The 19,841-nt window shown below is 32.9% G+C and overlaps 1 pseudogene across 1 annotated transcript in view; it reads right to left on the reverse strand.

The window, feature by feature from the left end:
• Nucleotides 1–608: 608 nt before the first annotated feature.
• LOC149531307 (disease resistance protein RPV1-like) overlaps nt 609–19,841 on the reverse strand; it is a 40,018-nt pseudogene continuing 20,785 nt past the window's right edge. Inside the window, exons 2-3 of the transcript XR_016358584.1 lie at nt 1,382–3,307; nt 609–1,267 (exon numbers count right to left, since the gene is read on the reverse strand). The product of XR_016358584.1 is annotated as a disease resistance protein RPV1-like (transcript). The remainder of the gene's footprint in view (nt 1,268–1,381; nt 3,308–19,841) is intronic.

The following is a 19,841-nucleotide window of genomic DNA, read 5'->3' on the forward strand; positions in this document are numbered from 1 at the left end:
ATTATTGAATAATCTGACTTGTCCATTACGTTGGACATGGGTATAACATGCCTTTAATTTGAGTTTAGAACCATCAATGAAAGAATCAATTGACTGTGAGATGATTTATTTTTTAACAACCATGTTGTAAATATCCTAGACTACAAATAAAGTTCTTTTTATTGATCTCACCTATTCCAAGGAGTGGATCGATGCAGAGATTTGCTTACACAGATGCCATGTCCTAAAATATTAATGTTGAAGACTTGTAATGCATGTTTTTTATATAAATTCTATTGATATGAGCTCTCTGGAAACATTGCTAGTTATTAGATCAGAAAACCTGTCATAGTCCACAAATATGAACAATGAACCGTGAACACTTGTTAAAATGCAAAAATATTCAGAGTTTACACATTGGATTGTGTTTATGTTCTAACCATTTCATTTGGCAGTGAACAAGGTAGTATAAGGAGATGAACTGTGGTGAGGGGGCATTTGCAATGGTAAATGTCCCTACAACTGCCACCCACTTCTCCAAGCGTAATGACCATAAAGAAGAGTTAAATGGAAACAAGTCAATCCACACTGAAAGAGTCCAGCTGAACCAATATTTACATGCAGAAATGTGACCCCTGAACTTTGTAAAACCTGGCATTGCCTTAATTTTTACCATTGTCAAATATGGATTCAATCTTGAGCTGTACAAGTACGTCTTTCTATATTTGTTCTTAAACCTATCAATAGAGATGTCACCATCAACGCATTCAAGTTTTAAAATCATTGAATATCTACTATACATCACTATAGCTAAACCATTGGACCTCATTTGATACAAGTGCTAGTTATACACAATACATTTGTGTTTTTATAATTTACTTTGACTTCTAAGCCCACTAAAATATTGTATAACATGTCGCCAGATACGCTGTTCAACAGAATTCTCTTGTAATCTAGATGTGATCCTCTAATTAAAGGTCTCCAGTCTGCCATATCAGTATGATTGTAAACGAATGGAATAATTAGGCTGCTCGAGGCGGACATAGCTGAAAACCTATTCTCCCATGTACCTGAAACATCATCGTTTTCGTCAACTAAAGGAACTATAATATCGCTGCTCGAAATTGCCTCTCCGGTTACGTCATCTTCCCAGCCCCTGCATATCCTAAGTGACCTCGTGGGCAACGATTCATACAGCCGATCAGCCGGATATGTTTCCTTATCCGGAGGAAAGCCCAGGTAGACATTGATATCCTTCTTCTTTAAGCTACTTAATCCGGTGCCCGATCTGTAAATAATATTTATGATCATTTAAAGAAAATAATATCAAGCAGTATACAAAATTGAACTTATTTCAAAATTTTCAAAAAGACAAATGCGATTACGGAATTGTATTTTTAACCTGTTTAACTTCCTCAAAGTAGCTAACTTGACAAGTACATCTTCAAAGCTTCCAAGACCTGGGCAGCCCTGAAGGTGTAATAACCTCAGCTGAGTCATCTTGCTCAACGTGTAAGGAAGGCCTTTTAAGCGTGAACAACCAGCTAAGACCAAGACACGGAGTTGTGCCATGTCGCCCATTGTGTTGGGAAGAACACTTAATCTTCTACAGTGCCCCAAGTGCAAACCTTGCAATTTACCCAAATTACTTATCGTTTCTGGGAGGCCTTTTAGACATGTACACCGGCTCACACACAAACATATTAGCCGCTTCAAGTTGCCCACAGTATCAGGAAGCCCTTTTAAGCTTGCACACCCGCACAAATGGAGCTCCACAAGTCCTGACAAGTTACCGAGACTATCCGGAAGAGTTGTGAGAGCTGGACAGTCCATCACATACAAATATTTGAGACTCACTAAGCAATTACCGAATCCGTTCGGAAGAGTTGTGAGAGATGCACAATCCCATACATACAACCGATGGAGGTTCACTAAGCTGTTGACTGTGTTTGGGATTGTCTTGATACTCGCACACTGCTTTAGACTAAAGATCCTTAGCTCAGACCAACTTTTGACCTGGATTCTCTGCCTTACTATTCTCCATATATTACTATCACCTAAAAATTCACAATTGCTGATTATTATCCATATCAAATTCGGAGCCTGATCTCTAATGTTGTCCACTATTACAGCATCATACAGAGAGAGGTACTGCAGCTCAGGCATGCTTTGCAGTCTGAAAGCTTCTCTTCCGTTCTCCCCATTGTAGACAAGCATATTCACACACTCTAGTCTGTCTGCGTTCAAATCTCTACGTCGACTACTCATACGCAACCACACTCGGCCATTATTATCAAGCTCTTCTTGAATTCGTACTCCCATATGCTGCACAAGGGCATGCATGTCGAGGTAATCAGCTGAGTCACTGGTGTTTATAAGCATTTTCAGGGAAAGATTCTTAATGGTAGTGTGGACTTCATGTGGGTGTAACACTTTCCAAAAAATAACAGCTTCTTTTTCCTTCTGACCAACAAGGCAACAAGCTATATCCAGGAAGATTTTCTTCTCAATTTCACTAAGTCCGTCGTAACTGATTCGAAGGACTGTGAATATGTCTGGATTGCCTAGAATGTTCATGACAGCTTCTTTCCAGCATTCAATGTCGCCGGGCTCCTTCTTATCAGAGAGATGTGCTCCCATGACTATTAATGCGAGTGGAATCCTCCAACAGGCATTTGCAATTCTTCTAGAAAGCTCTTCATAGGGTTTCTCCGGGAATGTCCTAGAGAAAGCATGACAACTAAACAATTGGAGAGCTTCATCCTCTGAAAGCCCATTCATTTTATGGACTGATTTGACATCAGCAAGATGGAGAATGTGGCGGTCGCGGGAGATAATGATGAGTCTACTGCCAGGGCCAAACCAATCCCCATTCAAAGCCTGTAGTTGCTGCATATAATTCACATCGTCCAAAATGACAAGGGCCCGAACACCTTTTAATCTATCTCTCATCAGCACCTTTCCTGCATCAACACTTGAAACTTTTCTGTGGTACTTGACCAAACCCCTTAAAATTCTTCGCTGCAAGGCTTCAAGTGTAGTGCCTTTCTGTTGCGAACCTCCAATGTCGAAGAGAAAGCAACTCGCGTCAAAACTGCCTTGAATCTCATTGTAAACAGCCTTGGCCAAGGTGGTTTTTCCAACACCGCCTAAGCCGATGATTCCTACCTTCAATGTTGTGTTCTTCGAACTCAGATCTAAAAGGTTGACTAGCTCCCGTTTACTCCTTTCCAGTCCAGTGGGATGCATGGCAACGTCCAGTTGGGCATTCTTCTGCAGGGTGTCCACCACGTCTTTCACAAGTCTTTTTACTAACCTTGCTTCATACCTGCAAAATCATGACCTTGCACAAGTTACACTTTTTACCATACAAATTTAGGGTTATTCCTTATTTGGGAATTCAGTAAATTTTGATCGTATAAGACAGAAATTTATATAAATTTAAGATTCCACGAACAAAGCTAGCTTATGTTAGTCAAAAGAGCTACAACACTCGCAAACAAAACTACTAAAGAAAATTGAAAACTATAGGACGCAAACGAATTTATAAACGCGAAAAACATAAAACTTTATATTTTTACATGATAAGCCCATTATAATGACGACTGACATTTTTACATAAAACTGAAAATGTTTATAAAACAATCAGAGAATAGTTATAATTAGGAGAACAGATTAGATTGATTTTCAAGCTTAAAAATTTAGTTACAGATAATTAAATTAAAAATAAAAAATCTAGCCAATTCTATCACAAATATGTATTCTCTATATTTATTGTTGGAAGGCGTAATTTCTTATACACCGCTCAAACTGCTAGTTTATTCTTTGTTGTTCACAGAAGTCCTTGTTGGCCAAATAAACATGCAACTTCATGGTTTGAATGTCTGATCTTCAAGTTCATCGCTTTTATAGAAGTCATAGTTGTTTACCATGTCTTAACAAGAGAAGTGCACCGAATAAAGATTTATATGTAAATTGATCTACTTCATAAAGTTGTGTATTTCAATGTCTTCTTTGAGTTAGGGATTAGATTAGATAGTTTGCATGAGTTTAAAACTAAAAAGACTATTGTTTGAATTTCCAAGTTCTCCCATCATTGATGGAAAGAGGCTTTTATAAACAAAGACTTTATTTTGTGTAAACTGATCAATAAAATTCAGACGTTTGTCTTGTGTATCATGTTGTAGTAGTTCTATTGCGTAATGTTCTATTTCTTTATTAATTAATTAATTGAAAATATAGAATATATTATACATTTTTCTTAAAATTAAATAAAAGTATTTGAATTGGCAAACCCACCTTCTCTCATTGGCAAGGAGAGTGCAAGTGGTTAAAAAAGTCTTATCTGCTCATTGTGTCTATTTCTCCTCTACATGATTGTTTGCCAACTACCAAAGTGACAGTTTTGAAATGATTATGAGAGATTTCTTGTGGTTTGATGGATTAGGAAACAAAAAGAGGCATTGTGTCAAATGGGAATGGTGTAGTTTTCCTAAGAACAAGTGAGGATTGGGCATTAAAGACTTAAAATCTCAGGATATGGTGTTGGCATCAAAATGGATTATTCAAGATCTTTAAGGAGAAGAACCATTAAAGGTCTTAGTTAGAAATGACATCTACAGATCGGGCTTAAAAAAAGGTAAAATGTGGATCGATGTCCCTTTATATGATAAGGTGTTTGGGAATTTTTAGTTGTCCATTTTTAGCTCCAAAGTCTTTCAATCTATCTGGAATGCATGGTCGTAGGCTAGAAACCTTATCCCATCTAGGGGAGCTAGTGGTGGTTCTCATACTTATTATATTTTGCATAGATCAATTTGGTAAATAGTAGAGACTAATGGAAAACATCTCACATTAACCTAAAGCTACTCTACAAAAAATTGGTACAAGTATGGTATTTCTCTACTTAAAGATATAGTAGCTGACAATTGGCTAGGTATTTGGATAAAATATTAAACAAACATCATATCCCTAATGCTCAGAAAAAAGACATGTTCTAATATTGCTAAAGTTGTGGGCAACTTCTTTCCCAGACATTCTACCAATACTAATCAATTCTTATAGTGGATTGAATGGAAAGATGGTACTAAATTAAATAAGTTTTCTACTAAGAAGATTTATAATATGCTTAAGGATGATTTTTCTACTTTTGATAGAGTGAACCATGGCTAGGGGATGGGTTGGTTGGTCTATAGGTGTCACTTTATCTTTAACTTTTTATGGTATTCTCTTTGTGAACCAAAAAAAAAATATTTTAGATGGCTCTTGCTGCTAAGGAAACCTGTTATACAAAATACACTACCTCATGGTTTAGATATTCCCATTATGTGTGGTGTTTTTTCTATTCTTGAAACTTTTGAGCATTTATTTTTTTAATGTAGTTATGCCTATGGTGTTTGGTCCATTTTCTTTGGGTCACCCATTGTTTGTAACAGTTCACCTATTCTTTCATGGAGTGAAATGTTTGTTGGTTTTCTAGAATCCTTAGATTTAAAAAATAACACCTTTTGGTTTGTTCTAACATGTGAGATTCTATGGCTCTTTTGGAAGGATCAAAATAGAGAGGTTTTTCAAAAGAGAAGGAGACACCTTACTAAGTTTGGATGTAAATTCATACATTTTTAAATCATGTCACAGGTCACTGTTTCTCTTGAAATTTTCAAATAAATATTTATGATGTTGATGCAGGAAGGTCAAATCATGACTAACAACAAGTACATAGTTTCATACCAATACTTCTCTATCCACAAAGACATTATCAACCAAAGGGAGCTTGATAATTTGAACTAGTTAATCAAAAGTTAATGCATTATGGACAAACTTTCTAATGCCAACAAGTTGTCTCAGGTTACAATAGTGTCTAGACCTAATACCAATGGTGGAAGACAATCTTCTATTAGTTGATTAGAAAGATACCTTTCACAAACTTTTTCCCGAATACATATACCTTTTATAATCTTAAAATATTTACATGTGTATAAACTGAAAAGAAAACATAGCAATAACACAATGCCACTCATAACACCATTATTTGTTAACTATGGAAACCTTGGCCAAGGGAAAACCCTAGTGGGGATGATACCCACAAAATGATCCACTAATCAAATGTATCTTGTGAATGATATTGATTACATCAAGTTTGCATCACAAAACAATAGCATTACAATATCTAAAGTTATGTTATTTATACAATGCATTATGTTTTTTCAGGCTTCATGTCTTCACATGTGTCCCAAAATATAAAAAATTACTTTTCTTACTTAGGGTTAATATATAGGATGTCGTCTCTCATGAATTAAGTAATTTTTTTTGGTAAAAACAACAATTCCTTAACTTAAAATATTCCTTTCCTTATCTCTGCCCTGTCCTACCTATGCCTACCTACCATCACTAAATCCTTGCTATATATGTTTTTACTACTCATAATAACTCACACACATAGGTACTATATCCTAACACTTGTTCCATCTCCAGGTAACTACACATGTGCCAATTCGTACTCTCGTAACTTTGCAAGCTAAAATAGTATTTGTGTCTATAGATAAACTCTACAATACTTAGACAAATTTCTAAGTCTTTCATGCAAAACTATATCTTCATAATATCTTGAATTTATAAAAATAATATGTTTCCATAAACAAAAACCTTAATACATTTTCATAATCTCCACTTATCCAAATTTCCAACAATCACCCCCTTTGGCATTGATGGTAACATATGAAAATTTTGGCTAAGTCTTGAAACTCAAAAATTCAAAGTTTGCGAAGTTCTTCACATGGCCATACAAAATTTCAAAATGTGGATCATTTTCTATTTATATACCATCTTGGCATACTTATATTTCCTTATTACAATATTATCCCCTCCCCCCACCACTACTTTGATTATTCTCTACCTAATAGCTCCTCATTCATATAACATATACAATTTTCCATACAATCACTCCTCCTTTGACATCAATAACAAAGGTGAGAAAAAAACTATATACAAGTAAAAATTTTGGATCTACCTTTTTTCATTCATGCAAACTAGTTTGATATGCATTTAATACAATTAGTAAAGTTTGTCTTCAGGTTCTTGAATTCTTTGTCCGATGTGTCTTGGAAATTGTTTTTATATACTGACAAGAGTGCACAGTTCATAAGACACTACTTCAACTACATTCAAATTTGAATTAAAAAAATTCTCATAAGGTGCCTTAGCTTTAAGGCATTCATCTAGCATCTTCTATGCAAGGAAGAATTCAAAGAGCCTATGAGCATAGCTAGAGAGATGAAAGCAAATGGGTAGTCTAAAATCTTAATTGCAAAACCATTAGCAATTAAAAGTGTATCTATCAAGGGAATTACACTTACAATTCCATCAGTGTAGGCACCCATTTCATTATACTTGTTAGAGTGGGGTTGTTGTTGCATCAAAAGATCAATTTGTCAATGGTTGATACAACTACTTTACTTATAGTACACAAGAGGTGCTTAAGCACTTTTCATGAATCTTGGAGGGAGCACTGAACATTTTTTCAACAATCTCCCCCTTAATGTTACCTAAGAGTATGAGTATTTGAACTTGTGACCAAGCTTTGATACCACATGTTCATACCTATTTCCTTTAACATTTCACTTATTTTATTTTCAACTTTCTTATTACTATCCTTGTTATGCAACTGATTATCCACTTCCCTCACTTTTTCTTTATAGGTGCCACATCTAGGACACTCTTCATCCTTCTCAGATTCCAAAATTATCTTCACATAACCTTCAATCAATTCCTTTGTCATTTCATATCCCATAGGTCCAATGAATTTGACTCTTGTCTCTACTACCTCCATATCTTTCAAATTTGTCTCAACCATGAAACACATATCATCTTTGTATTTTTCTACTATGGGACGTGAAATATTAAATCTTTGTTTCGTCTTTGCTTTGAATTTTTTTATCATTCAAGATATATCTTATGTGTTTCTTTCTTCAAGTTATTTTCTATAGTAGTGTGTAATTAATTCCATAGTGCATTTATTAGAGTTCCATTCATAAGCAAGTATTCCATGAAATTTCCTTATCACACCAAAGAAAAAAATGTGTCAACAAAGACTCAAATCTGAATGTTTTTTTTTGGTTTTCTTCATTTTGTCTATATTGTTAACTAACTACTGCCTAAGAATTTTACACATGTTAACTCATTCTTTTCCCACGGTCATCATGAATGTTGTATGGATGAATCCAATAGGTATAGAGTTCATTCTTATGTTGTAGTTTATCTTGTAGCCAATTATTTTACAAATCAACCTTGCATTAACTTGTTTGATCTTGTCTACTTTCATGTTTCTTCCATCATATGTTGATCTAGTATTGGTTTCTACTAATTTCTTAACATTCTTTTTATTTACTAGATTACTACCTTCATTGCCTAATCTAGTCAACTTGTGAAATGTGTTATTGTTAATCATTATTGAAATGCCTCCCACCCAGAATATGTCCTCATTAATTTAGCTTAGAATTATCTTTGTCTAGTCATGTTGGTCAAACTCCTCAAAGAACATATGCCTAGTAATGTTTAGGTTTTCCAAATGCTCAAACCCTTGTTTGAATGTTAGGTTATCATTATATACTAGGTTCATGTCATCATGAATATCATTTTCTCCAATTGTCTCAAACTTGTAGTGTATGTATGCCTAGATATCCTCTATGTGTAACACTCTTCTGGGTATAACTTGGGAAAATGCACCTAACAGATCATCTTTAAGAGAAATGTATGATATAGTGGGGGTTTCCATATTTTTAAATTAAAACCTTCAAATTATAATAACGCAATCAATGAATTCCTTTAAAAGTCATGGAATTGAGGCTCTTTAAACTTTCTTTCAATTTTCTTTGACACACTTCAATTTTCTCTCATATTTTGTCCTTTATGCTCCTTAAGTTCTTTCATGATCAAACAATACACAAAAATCCAATTTCAACATTTATATCCTTTACAATTAATTATGCAAGTACGCATGCTTCAAAACGATATTCTTATTTACTAAAGAACTTTTTTCTCTTTGCACACTCACATATCAACTCAAAATCTTATACACACTTAGTTGTATCATCCTTACACCTATATCTACCTCAAATTGATTGAGCCATCTCGCAAACCTTAATTCTTTCTCTAAGGGTTCAAATAATTTTATGATGTCATTGCCCTTATAATTCTCTAATTAAATGATTGCTTGGATTGATAAAGGTTGGTTTGAAACTATTATTGACTTCAACATATTCTCAAGTGTTTTACTTGACTTCTTCTCTACCCAAATTTGGGAACTTACTTTAACAAATGCTTCATTTAAATTTTCTACATGCTCTTTCACATTCTGCTTTTGATTGATAGTATTATTCTCATTCCTTCTGGCATTGTTCATATTCCTTCTAAAGTCTGGTGTTTGAATGTTGTTCCTTGTGATTACTCCAACTAGTTATAACATCAACAAACACCAAGTTCTTTTACAATTTAGATGTTTGGCATTTCGTCAAACACTTTGCAAGCAAGCTCTGTTACAACTATAATAACCCCAACTAGTTATAACTTCGACAAATACCAAATTCTTTAATAATTCAGTATTTTGACATTTTGTCAAACACTTTGCAAGAAAGCTCTAATACTACTGTAATATCCCTTGCAATTCTGATTTTTATTTTTCTAATTTCTTAACCTAATAATTTTGTCAAACACTTTACACATAAGGGATATATTTTAGATCTAAATTCTGATTTCTTTCTAAATGTAAAAATTTAATAAATATGTTTGCAAACAACTCCAAAACATCTAACAATGAAGATGTTTTTTTTTTGTATTTTTTGAAACATATAACACTAGTTACAAATGAGACAATATGCGTCTATAACAATAAGACATTAAGGTGACAAATTCTGATGTAAAACTCTAATATAAATCAGATTACAAATAATTTCTAAAATCTTAGACATGCCCTAAGATATTCAAATCTGTCCTCCATGTAATGAAAAATGAAATGGATAGGAACCTGGAAATTGTTCAATAAATATGGATTTTACTGTAGCGAGTCACTATAGCAATAGCAACACTACAATAATATTTGACTTATTCCTCCGATCATACTCAACAATCTAGCCCTATGCCACAAATTCGGCACAATGAAAAGACTGATTTGTCTTCTCAAATAGTTGTAATCCTTCATAATATCTTTCATCAATAAGATCAAATAGAACACCTATATGATGTCCTCACAATACCAAATTCACTGGGTATTTCACCAGTGCAAATGGAGGAACACAAAAGAACTCTATTCTCCAATGGAAAATATTGAATCCCTCGCAGTCAGAGCTCAAATAAATCAAATAAACAAATAATGGATGCCTAACAATGAAGTCTTTTCCTTCACCCTTCTAAAAGGAAATAAAATATTATTTAATTACATTCTCTAGAAGCTTCCCCTTTTCCAATACAATAATTAGTTGTGCTTCTAGAAAATGCACTCTCTAGAAGCTTCTACTTTCCAATACAATAATTAGTTGTGCTTTTAGAAAATTCAATTAATTAAATATAAAGTCACCTTTAGATTTATTTATTTATTGACTTTAATTTGATTTATTTCTCCTTATTTCTCTACTGAGCCTTCGAAGAATGAAAAGTTAAGAACTCCATTAAGGGCCTAAAATATGGGTGACATTATAGTCCACCCTCCCTAAGATTTCTTTCCCTCAACCAGATGTAGCTAGCATTTGACGAATAGCATCATAATGATCAAGAGATAAAGAAATGACACTATCACTCACCTTCAACTAATAAGTCACATGATGCCTTTGTAACCCCTAACTCCTATGCAAGCTTTGTGTCTCACTAACTATACTATGATAGGAAATTGAATTAGAACTATTCACCACAAGATGACTCATACATGTGTTATCATCCTTACACAACTCTGCATCTGACATACAACTACTATGTAGCTCAACAACTCCTCATATGCAAAAATGGAAACCCTCGTAGTATCAATTTCCTTGCATGTCTTAGCTTACACCCTAATAGTAAGATCCTATAAACATCAATCATGGGACTCATCCAAAACCTTATTAGAGTCATGACCCAATATCTGACAAGGGGTGTCATACCTAGTGCAACTGATAGAATCATAAAAAAATCATCAAAGGTGTCCATACTATCTGTATCCCCATCACCTACAAAAGCCTCAACTATTGTCACCTAACTCTACACACATGACTCAATGTTAGGCTATGAATCAATATTACTAGAGCATAAACCCACATCTATTGATTCCACTCAAATACGAACATCATCAACATCAAAACTGGGTGACTCTATAGGTACCTTGGTCCCACCTGAGGAATCAACTAGTTTCTATACTAGAGAAACTCTACAATAGCTAAAATATAAGTCTCCAATAATAACTCCCTCCTCAAGAGAGTTTGAATAGTTAGTGACAACTACATCATCAAATGCCTCTGAACTAACCATAGTGACTACTTTGGGAGCCTCAACCTGCTGAAGCTTAGTGTTGCTATCTACCAAGGGCACTAACACATCGACATGTCCCTGTGAAATAAGTCCATCATCAACACTATGGATAGGACTAGTTGGGGTCGTATTAAATACATCTACATTTGCATCATGGACACATGTTAGGTAAAACTCAAGCTTCCTTCCTTGCAACCTCAATCTCAGCCTTTTAAAGGTAGAAATCATATACCTCAGTGCCCTCTCAATTATCTCTAGATCCAACAATCTCTTTTCCAACCTTTGTTGATGAATCTTAAGTTTCTCCATACTTTCCTACAAAGCATTCATTTTTGTGCTAACTTCATCATTACTCAATGGACTTTTATAAATGTGAGTCCCCATTTGTCTTTCCATCGCTAGAAAATGCTAGACTATTGCTCACTCCACATGTAATAGAACATCTAAAAAATAAAATAACTTTCCCACCCCAAAAGATGGTAGGAAATTTCTCTTATACCACTATAATAACCTAAACTAGTTATAACTTCGAGACAAACACCAAGTTCTTTTACAATTTAGATGTTTGGCATTTCATCAAACACTTTGTAAACAAGCTTTGATACCAATGTAATAACTCCAATTGGTTATAACTTTGACAAATACCAAATTCTTAAATTATTTAGTCATTTGACATTTTGTCAAACACTTTGCAAGAAAGCTTTGATATCACTATAATATCCCTTGAAATTTTTATTTTTATTTTTCTGATTTCTTGACCTAAGAATTTCATCAAACATTTTGCACACAAGGGATATATTGCAAATCTAAATTCTAATGGCTTTCTAAATGCCAAAATTTAATAAATATGCTCACAAAGAACTCCAAAACATCTAAAAATATGCATCTACAACCCTAAGACATTAGGGCAACAAATTCTGATGTAAAACTATGATATAAATCAGATTATAAATGATTTTTAAATTCTTAAACATGCCCTAATATATTCAAATCTATCCTCCACACGATGCAGAATGAAATGGATAGGAACCTAGAAATTGCTCAAGAAATCTAGATTTTACTATAGCAAGTCCCTATAGCAGTGGCAACACTGTAACAATATTTGACTTATTCCTCCATTCATACGCCACAATCTTTCCCTATGCTACAAATTTGGCACAATGAAAAGACTAATTTTTCTTCTTCGATAGTTTTAATCCTTTAGAAGATCTTTCACTAATATGCTTGAATAGAACACCTATATGATGTCCTCCCAATACCAAATTCACTGGGTATTTCACCAACTCAAATCGGGGCACACAAAAGAATTCCATTCTCTAGTAGCAAATGTTGAAACCATTTCTCGAAGCTCAAAGAAATAAAATAAACAAATAATGGATGCCTAACAATGAATCTCTCACCTCTATTTATTCTTTTCCTTCACCCTTCTATAAGGAAATAAAATATTATTTAATTGCATTCTCTAGAAGCTTCCCCTCTTTGCAATACAATAATTAGTTCTACTTCTAGAAAATGCACTCACTAAAAGCTTCCCCCTTTCTAGTGCAATAATTAGTTGTGATTCTAGAAAATTAAATTAATTAAATATAAAGTCACCTTTAGATTTATTTATTTATTGAATGAATTGAACTAAATTTATTTCTACTCATTTCTCCACTTAGCCTTTGGAGAATGAAAAGCCAAGAACTGATCCATTGAGGGCCTAAAAGATGGGGCACATTACATTCCTTGTGTTGTTTGGCATTCTCAAGTATTTCATTCTATAAAATCTTATTGTATGACCCAAATAATTGTAAATCCAACATGTTGTTACATTATTTCCATATCTAGGTCATGACTGATTGATCTATAATCTACAATCTATAACAATATGTCCAAGGTTATTGCACTTATAACACAACTATGTTTCTTATGACATTATTTCCTCCAATAGGTCTACTAGTTGTAAGGTTAGTAACTTGATACATATTAATTATAGTTTTCCTACATTCACTAGCTCTATGTCCATAACCATAACGATTATAGAAATAACCAGAGATAGGGTAAGTATACTTACCTATATAGTCCTTCTTCATATGTCCAAATTCATTTCATGCATAACATTTTCTAGTAAATTTCCTCCTTAGTGCTTTTGGTTGTTCAGATTGTTTAGGTACATGTTCGAGTTGATTAGGTTCTACCTTTTTTAGATCTTCTTATTGTTTCTTATGTTTTTGGATCACAAGATCATGTTCCTTGGTAACTTCATATATCATTGATGATTCTCCTTCATAGTATCCAAGACCAATCTTATTATAAGGTCTTTGTGCCATGATCTACTTGTTGGCTATTTTTACCCCATTCATCACAACACAAATAACCAATCTAAGAAATCTTCAATGAGAAGGATTTTTCACATGTGGGTTAACATGCAAGTTTGGAGTTAACATTTCATGCTAGATCAGTCTAATATTTTGACAAGTAGCTCAGTTGCTACCTTAGTCTAGTCCTTTGGCCGAGTAGCTCATTCTATTCTTTTCTCAAGTTTTGTGTTATCCCTTTGCATTATTTCACACACGTCATTTTGGGCATCCTACAAAATAGTGAAGGTGTTTGCTATTTCTTCCACTGTCTATTGAGAAATGTGTCAATCATTGAATTTTAAAATTTCTTCATTAGTAATTGTGTTTTAATCTTTCATTGGGAGATTTTGTAGTCCTCTCGTTTGTCCATTTTAGATGGAAAGATCTTCATCAATGGGTAGCATTTTTTGGGTAAATAAAATATTTTCCATGCATGTCAACTCTACAGGTGTATGCAGGTGGGTGAACACTACAAGTTATGACTTCCCATGTTTTTTTACAGTAGCATGATTTGATTTTTTTCGACCATGGCACATTACCAAATTAATTTTCTTCATGCTAGGCAACATTTTTGGCCTTTCTTGTGCAACACAGATGCATTTCCATATCTATTCATTTAAATCTATCAAATAATTTCTTCTACTAGATGAGGGAAGTTTTTAGCATTCAACATGATCTATGGATTTAAGGTTCCATGTACAAATCACCAAATTTTAGTAAATGATAGTTACTTTTTCCTTTCCTGGATTTGATGGAACTCACAAATATGTTTCCAATTTGGGGGATAATGTAGATTGGGGAATTTGAACCTAATTATACCCATTTCCTTTCCATTTTCAGCTAACTCTTGCATTCTACCTCCTTGGAGTTGGCCTTTTTTCTCCTTGTGAATTTTTGGCACTTTACTTCCTTGGAGTTGGAATTTTTCCTCCCTTGATTATGCATCTTGGAAAAGGACTTAGCTTTAGCATTGACATCCCTTCTACCTCTATTGAATAGTGTCAGTCTCGTTTTGGGCCTTTGAAAGGTTATGCTCGAAGATCTCTAATACACTTTCCCTAATGTGACATCTTAAATTAGGGGTAATCAATCTATACATCTTAATTCTTATCTCACATTTTCACTAACCTATGATTACTATGTTTCTCTAACTTATTTTTATTATTAAATACTACTATTCTACTTTTTATTCAAGAACATTTTTATATCCATATGTAAGTATAATTTATAAAAGGCATATTTAGGATTTTAAAAGTTAATGAATTATATATATATATATATATAAACTAAAATTTAATTATTTGAGTTTTCAATGTTTATAAAAGTTAATTCTAATTTAAAATTCTACGTAAAAAGAAGGAAAATAGTCAATAACGTTTATTTTAAAAACTATAGAATTGAATTCTAATAGCAATATAAAACAAAAACAAGTGCCACGTAGTGGATAGTACTTGCCTTATAAGAAATAAAGTAATAATTTAATAATTTATTTGATTTTTTAGCATAATAATTAATTATATAATATTAATTTTCATTTCATCAAATTTGTTGAATTATTTTGAAAAGAAAAAGCAAGTGTTAAAAAAAGATATCAATTCTTTATATTTTATTTATAGTTTTTTGCTTTGAACTTAATATTTTTTTCTTATAATTTATAACTTTTAACCTAAGAGTTAAATTCTACTTAATCAATTAAAATTAAAGTAAATTTTTTTTATATCATCTCCATCAATTCTAACCTTCTATATTTTATTTCTAAGAGTTAAATTCTCTTGAATTTTTATTCTAATATAATCTATGGCAAAGATAGGTCTTTTTAAATATTTAATTTCAAATAAATTTAATTCCTTTTTTTAATGAAGTGCAAAGCTTCCATTAGCTTACTATAAAGAGAAAATAAAACATGGTAATGTACACATTGATGAATTTCACTTAATTTTAACTTTGAATATATTACACTTTTAAATATGAAACTATTCTTGAAATTGTATTTTCTTTCACTTAGCACTATGCATAAATGTAGGCAAGTGATCTTAAAAGTTGGCTAAAAATTTGGAGGCTTTCATAAAATTCATGTATAAGACCCCTAGTTTTTTAGACTAAGATAGTTCATAATTAATTTGATTAATTTATAAATGTAAGAAACATGCATGTTACTATATAAAATATTTGTTATATTATATTATTTAAAAATAATTAATTTTGATTGGTAGATATTAGAAAGTTTAATCACCAGATAAAGTGATTACAATAGTACAATGCCTACTGCAAGTATTAAAAAGAACACACAAACCATTACGTTTCACCTTTATTAATTTAATATAGAAAACATTAAAAATCACTTACCTAGGTATTTTTTTGTCCTACCTAAAAGACCAGATATTTCATGAAGTGCATTCGCCCATTTCTGAATAGTACTTTTATCTGGCCAATCTAAATGGCTTTCATGCTTTCTGAATGACTCTTTGAATTAACTCCTTCTTCTTCGAGGGTATCGAACATCAAAGGGCTCAACATTGTTGACGAGGGGCATAATGTAGCCATTTGATCTTAAATCTTGTTTGTCTCTTTTAGACACCAAATTGATTCTACATACCTTTGAGAAAAAATGGGTTATCCAAATAACACTTTTATCAATGGCCCTTCACAAACTGGATTCAACGTCTTTACCCTTCTGGAGTTCTTTATTGTTCAAGACAACCTAAAGCCCCGCAACACATGGTCCATATATGTTTTTCTTACATCTAGCCCACAAAAGATAAGAAATACATGATATATGTTGTTAACATTAAAGGAAAAAAAATTCCTTGGGGGCTCCTACTGTTCGGAACTCTTTATTACGTATGGAGCATAGGAATACGATCTCAAATGTGGCACATAATTTTTTGAGAGAAAGTGTGGATGAGAAACTTCAAAAGGAATGTGAAGGAGATAAACAAAGTTGAATATAGTGTTGAATTCAGTGTGAACTCTTGAGATAATTCTTAGAAATTTCTTGCAGGTGGGCACATAAATTAGTTGAAAGCTGAAACTCTAGTAAGTCTTACGCATTTGCTGAACGTGCATTGCAAGAAATTTATGTAGTGCCTATTCACTTATTTTGCCTACATTTTATCCCCTACGTATGATTGGGGAATAAAAACCAAATGTACATTTTTCTAATGGAGTCTTAATAGAAGTTTGTAATCCACTTACACTTTCATTGAATGTACATTGGAAGAAATTTATGTAGTGCCTACTACTTATTTTCCTTACATTTTATCACTAACGTATGAATGGGGCTACATGATATCTATCTTTATCATCTCCGGAATAAAAACCAAATCTACATTCTTCTAATGGATTCTTAATTGAACTTTGTAATCTACTTCTTGTAGATATACAATATTTAGATGAGGACAAATGCAGTTAAGGTGTGGTGAAACGATGAATGAACGAATTAAGCTTTTTCAATGAGATCTGCCAGACCAAACAGTTTATGGGACAATGAATCAAAGACTTATATCATTTTATGTTTTTTTCAATATCATCCCTCATATTATGAATTTATATTAGAAAACCATTTGTTTTGTGCAGTTTAGTTTCATCAAAAATTTGATGTAGGAAACCCTCTTTCAAATTTTCCTCATACTTGCATGAATATCTTGATACAAAGTGAACTTGAAAATAAAATATCATTATGTTTCATTGCATATTTTACTTCAGAAAGTACATGTTTTTTCTTCTCAAACCTTCTGTGGCAGATGATGGGATCTAGTTCTTAAATGCACTACTAATAGTCTAGCTTTACCTTTGATTTTCACCAATAAGTTTTCTTTGTCTTCTACATGACCCAATGTGGGATTGAATTCTTTCACACAAAGGGTTTTTCCCTCTGCATTTGCTTTTTCCACATGGCAACATTAAGTTTCCAACACAAGCCTCTTTATCTCTTCTTTGGTATTACAGCATTTTTACATGTCAATGTCTCACTAATTTAACCATTGCTTATTCTACCTCATCCATGCCTTCTCTTTAGATTCTAATCTCTCCTTAACCACTAACTTGGGCCAGCATTGTTTATCTATAAGTTCAACTTTTTTTTAAATAGCTTAACAAAGGGACAACCATTTAAGCTTCCATTAAAAACTTACCTACTTCAACCAAAAGAATCTCATATGGAATTGTCAATTTGATAATTACAAATTAGTAACAGTAAGATGGATTTGTATTCTTTTGATTTTTTTCCATTTTTTCTTAGAGGGGTTGCTTACCCAAACATCACAAATGTATAACACAATTGAGATAGTCAGCAAGCCAAATAGAGTCTTTTTGATTTTTCAATTCCAAGATTTCATTTTTCTACGTCTATTTTGCAGCAAAAAGGAATATCTCCAATCCCCTCATATCTATTTAGTTCTACAAATTTCTCAATTGAAATTGTTGTCAAACTATATTCTTTAGTACTTATTTTTCTCCATGATCTTAAGAATATTTCTTTCAAAGAGGAAATTAACTTATTATTAACTCTATTTTGAAGAGAAAATCATTATTTTAGTCTTGATAGTGTTCACCACTTATCTAGCATGATGAACTCCCTCCCCTACAATTTGACTAAAGATGAATGCTACTTTCTACATAACAACTTAAATGCATTTGTTCATAGGTTATAATTCTTTTTATTTAAGTGTATTATGTTCACACTCTGTGTAGGTGCATTATCAAATATGAAGTTACCCAACTAGTACTAACACTCATACTAATGTTCTGACACACTCTTGATTGGGGCTACACTTGTCTTTCACAGTCAATTTCTAGCAAAACTACTTTAAAGACTACACTACTAGAATCCTAATTCACGTTTGTAACCTACATCCTATGGGTATGTAATTTCAATGTAGAATATTTAAATGAATACAAGTGTAGCAAAGGTATGGAATGATAGGCATGTCATCTCAATGAAGATGAACTTACCTCATTAGTACCCATAATAATTACATATACAATATTTGATTGAGTGTAAATACATGGAAGGTGTGGTTGAATGATAGATATGTTTTCTCACTCAAGAAAACTCTATTGAAGGAGGAAATAAGCTTGCATGATTCTTCAGGAAGAGTTCACTGGGAGAATTATCTCCCTCCAACACTCTCCCTTAATTCCAACCTCAAATGTCATAGCATGCACAACCTCTTTCCAATGTAATCTAAAATGGTTTTTGGTTTACCATAAACTTCTACATTCATGATGTAGTTTATAGCTGACCAAGTTACCCAACTAGTACTAACACTCATACTAATGTTCTGACACACTCTTGATTGGGGCTACACTTGTCTCTCACATTCAATTTCTAACAAAACTACTTTAAAGACTACACTACTAGAATCCTAATTCACGTTTGTAACCTGTGTCCTATGGGTATGTAATTTCAATGTAGAATATTTAAATGAATATAAGTGTAGTAAAGGTATGGAATGATAGGTATGTCATCTCAATGAAGACGAACTTACCTCATTAGTAGCCATAATAATTACATATACAGTATTTGATTGAGTGTAAATACATGGAAGGTGTGGTTGAATGATAGATATGTTTCTCACTCAATATGAACTTAACTCTATTGAAGGAGGAAATAAGTTTGCATGATTCTTCAGGAAGAGTTCACTGGGAGAATTATCTCCTTCCAACACTCTCCCTTAATTCCAACCTCAAATGTCATAGCATGCACAACCTCTTTCCAATGTAATCTAAAATGGCTTTTAGTTTACCATAAACTTCTACATTCATGATGTAGTTTATAGCTGACCACAAACTTTGCATGCCAGCAGTTTCTACTAACCACAAAAACTCGTCAACATATAAAATCTTCAAATTAATCATTGTCTTTTATTTCAATTCTATCAAGTCTTCAGACTTACTCAAAATCATATCTTGAATCTTTAAACTTGGATCAAACCTAGGAAATTCCATCATTCTCTTAGGATTCTTTGACCTTGAGTTCTGGAAATCTTGATGTCTTGTCCATTATAGGTTCAAGTGTGAAACCCT

Source organism: Cupressus sempervirens, chromosome 11, assembly GCF_028749045.1.
Source record: "Cupressus sempervirens isolate cs-2001-9-10 chromosome 11, ASM2874904v1, whole genome shotgun sequence".
Classification (NCBI taxonomy): domain Eukaryota; kingdom Viridiplantae; phylum Streptophyta; class Pinopsida; order Cupressales; family Cupressaceae; genus Cupressus; species Cupressus sempervirens.